The following is a 4,561-nucleotide window of genomic DNA, read 5'->3' as shown; positions in this document are numbered from 1 at the left end:
GACTTTGAAGCCACCTACTGCTCTTGGAGAAAAGTTGAATCACAAGTTCTGTGACTTAGGGAACTATTTCCTTTATGAGAAAGGAGAGAGCCAAGAGGTGCTGAGTAAGGGCCATGAACATGGGTCTGTTGTGCCCCCATTTGGTGTTCTCACCACAGCACACCTGTACAGCACACCTACCAATCTGGTGGTCCACTGCCTCGTTTGGCCTCCAGATAGAGATGCTGAGGACCTTAAAAGGTGATGCCAGAGCAGGATGTCATTTTCCTGGAGCCTGGCCTCAGCGTGAGGGATGCTGCTCTGTCAGCACAGGGACAGGTCCCCCAAGGACTGACAAGCCTTTGTAGGGCAGAGGCAATCATTGGCTACTGCATTTGATCCAAGATTTTTGTTGCACGTCCTTGAGGGTGGATCCAGGTGCCTAGACAACTCATATTAGAAATGGGAACCCCTCAGATTTCCTAACTTCCAGATGATTTTGGATAAGCCGATCTCTGGGCCTCCGTGTCTCTGTCTCAAAGGTGAGAACGGATCATTGCAAGGCTCCTCTCCACCCCAAGTGACAGCATTCCTGCCACCCTGTCCCGTCTTGGCCTACGTCTCGAGCTGTGTACCCTGGTGACACTCTGCCTGAGCCCCCTGTGACTGCGCTCCTCCAGAGTTTCAGCTCCTGGGCCTCCCCCTCTGCCCTTTCTCCTGACACCGCTTCCTCTGCCACTCATACACGGGCCAAACTCTGTCCTGCCTGACAATGAATGTGGGTGGAAAGCCACCGAAGCACAGTGACAACGTTTCTGCCCAGCTCTATTGACTCCTGACAGCCCCTGGTACAAGAGCCCTGAAATAGAAACCCAAAGACAAAAGCTCCTGTCCCAGGGCTCTGCAACCACCCATGGTGACATCACATGACTAGCTTAGATGCTAAGTTGCCTCCAGCTCCAACGTTACATAGATGTATGTAAATGTTATACCTATATATAGATGTGCACCTGCATTATTTAACCGCTATTTAAAACAATTTCGAAGTACTTTTCTATCCATTATATTGAGCAACTGTCACAACGGCAGTTAAATGAGTTGCGTGAAGTGATACTAGTTTGGAAAGAGTTTGTACTTTGGAATTAGACCTAAAAATCAAATCCTAGTTTTGCCAGTTACTAAACTTCACTGATGATCGATTTCTTCAACCATAAAATAGGGACAGTAAGGTCACACCCACTCTCTGAGTGTTCCCTCTTTGAAGTCACCTCATGTTTGTGAACCGGCAGAGCCAGCTGTGGGGCGAGCTGGAAGCTGGGGATGGGGCCTGGGCGCTAGTCTGCTGAGGCTCCACAAGCCCTAGCACCAAGCACATTGGCACCTCCAACCCTGGGTCTCTGCAGGGTGAGGGGATAGAGACCAGATGCAGCAAAGGGCAGGAGGAACCCTTAGGGTCCAGGCTCGGACACTTCGGAGCTCCTGGATTCCATGAGCATCATGCTCAAATGTGTGTGCATGATTTGTGGCGGCATATCACGTCTCACTGTACGAATTTGTCATGGGTAGTGCTGACAACAAGATCATACATGAAAGACACTGACTGTTGAGTTAGAAAACCTGAATTTCATTTTTCTTTTTTTAAGATTTTGTTTATTTATTCATGAGAGACACAGAGAGAGGCAGAGACATAGGCAGAGGGATACAGGCTCCCTGCAGGGAGCCTGATGGGAAACTTGGTCCCAAGACTCCGGGATCACCACCTGAGCCAAAGGCAGACACTCAACCACTAAGCCACCCAGGTGCCCTAGAAAATCTGAATTTCCAGTCCTTGTTCAGCCACTAATTTGCTACGTGGCCTTGGCCAAGCCCTCATCCTTTCTAGGCCTTAGCCATTTTGTGGGTATAATGAGGTCCTTGTAGCTCTAAAGACTATGAGGTTACAAAATGAACAAATGCACTTGAACTTACTAACTTGAAAGCAGAACCTAAGGTCTCAGGTGCCACTTTTCCTCCTGGAGGAGGACTGTTTGGCTCGCTGACACTATTTGCTTGCTTACTCTGAGCCCAGCAGGAGGGGGCACTCAAAAAATAGCTGTTGCATGAAGGAATCAATGGTTTTGTGTTTTACCATTTGGACACTACTCTCATCAAGGTAGTGCACTTTCGTGCAAAGAGCAAGAGCCACAAAATCAGACAAATTCCATCTCTGCTTATAAGCTGTGGGACCTTGGGCAAGTTACTTAACCTCTCTGAGCCTGCATGTCTTGGGTGGTACTTGCAGGATTGTTATGAGAATTAAAATAGATAAGGATTTAAGGGATTTAACATAGTGTTTAGTGCATAGCAAATGCTCAAGAAATGTTAATTATCAGTATTGGTAGCCAGAGAAACAGATATGGACAGTGATACCAAAAACCTGCCACTTTTGATAAAATAATAAGAATAAATTCCTTATATCAGGCATGTCACTTCATAAACCGTCAAGTGTTTTTAGTTTTTATTATATTTGCCTGATTTTCATCTTATCATCCAGTGAGGTAGGTATTACTTTCATTTGACAGATGAGGAGACTGAGGCTCAGAGAAATAGTAACTTGGTCAAGGAAGGTCACATAGCCAGTAGGGGCCAGAGCTTGGACTAGAATCCAAGCCTCCCTCTTTTTTTTTTTTTTTCCTAAACTCATCTTTATGCCCAACATGGAGCTTGAACTCATGACCCCAAGATCAAGAGTCTTACGCTCCACCTACTGAGCTGGCTGGGTGCCCTGAATCCAGGCCCTTCTAATACCTGGAGTCTCCAGGATCTGGCTCATGGTCCATCAGGCTACTCTCCTTCCCTGACAGGGACAAAGAGAGACACACCATAAAAGTGCACGATGATCTTATCTGTGGTGAGAATCACAGAGTAGACACACTGCACCCAGCCTGGGTTACTCAAGCATTCCACAGCAGGCATTACCTACCCGTTCGTTCTTACCCTGGTTTCCAACTATATAAAGTAAGCCTTCTTGTGAGATGCATCATTGTGTTAGCTCTTCTCAGATCTCAAGGAGGCACCTCTTCTTCTGGTATACTAGGACTTAGTGAACAAGTCTGATTTCCCCCAGTTTATCCTTTCTCACTTCGTTCAATCTGCAGACTAACAGGGGAGCGTCCTTTTGCACTTAGAACATCCATCTCCTTAGTCATCGGTTGGCTTCATGATCAGAACTATGCGGAGCGTTCCCACTATGATTTTGTACAAAAATAAGGTAACATTCTCCTAGCATCCTCTCCTACACTTTAAAAAAATTTTTTATTTAAATTCAATTAATCAACATATAATGTCTTATTGATTTCAGAGGTAGAAGTCAGTAACTCATCAGTCTTACATAACACCCAGTGCTCGTGACATCACATACCCTCCTTAATGCCCATCACCCACTTACCCCATCCTCCTTTCTCTCCTATACTTCTTTAGCCATTTGGTTGGAGCTGCAGTAAAGCCAATGCCTTCAGGGAACATTATTAGTATTTACATGCATTCCTTCCTTACCTCACCCCTGCTTAACTCCCTAGGCAGCGAGAACCCATGGGCAGGAGTCCTACTCAGCAAAATGACACTGCCATAGTGTGTGCAACGATGGCTGAGTGTCAGACACCCTCTGCCCTAACAGTGGCAGTGGCAACGGAATAAAAGGGGCATATGGGAACCACTGGGAGAGGTAGAATCTGTTGAGCAGAACGACTATTCTTTACAAAGGTCAGAGGCAAGAGAAGAGGAGTAAAAGGCATTCTGAGATTCTGAACCCAAGTGACAGGAAGCAAAGTGGTGTCATTAATAGAAATGAGGAAGTTAAAAGGAAGGGCTGTCTTCTGGAAGGGAAGCATCAAATTCATTCTTTGCATCAAAAACAGTGAAGGTGAGACCTGGCTAGGTCCAAAGGACACATCTGCTGAGACCTAATTCTTGACTCTGGGAGGTTATGTTGAGTCTGCAGTGCTAGTGGGACATCCAGCTTTGCCTGTGTAGGAAGTGGATGTAGATTTGAGATCCAGAGTCATCTCTGAGGCGGTCACATCCCAAATGTGGCCCCTGAAGAAGGAAATACTGGGTGAGCCAAGAGCCAAGAACATTTAGAGGGAAGGAGGAGGAAGACAAGCAAATGGAGACCACAAAGGGGGTGGTTCAGTGGTAGAATTGGGATCGTGGATTGCCAAGGAACCAAGAGAGGATCACATGGCAAGAGGAGAGGATGTCAGCCTGCCAGAAGTCTCTGAGAGGTCTGAGAAAGGCAGTCAGATTTGCTGATGACCTTTCGGAGAGGATTCTAGAAGATTTGATGGAATCTAGGGTTTGCATTCTAGGACTCAGTCTACTATCTGCTGATTGAGGGGCCAGACCTGTCATTACACTGAGTGTTCATGTTCACATCTGCAAAGACAGAGTAAGAGTACCTATTCTCAGCCTTGCTGTGAGAAATGAGATCCAGAGGAGGAAGGACAAGAGCCACTTTGATGCCTCCTTTGTCCTGGGCATTGTGCCAAAAGCTTTTGTCTACCCTCTGAGAGTCCTTTGGATACCCTAATGCAATAGGTCAACA

Source organism: Canis lupus, chromosome 18, assembly GCF_011100685.1.
Source record: "Canis lupus familiaris isolate Mischka breed German Shepherd chromosome 18, alternate assembly UU_Cfam_GSD_1.0, whole genome shotgun sequence".
In the NCBI taxonomy this organism is placed as follows: domain Eukaryota; kingdom Metazoa; phylum Chordata; class Mammalia; order Carnivora; family Canidae; genus Canis; species Canis lupus.
Note: the sequence above shows the minus strand (reverse complement) of the source record.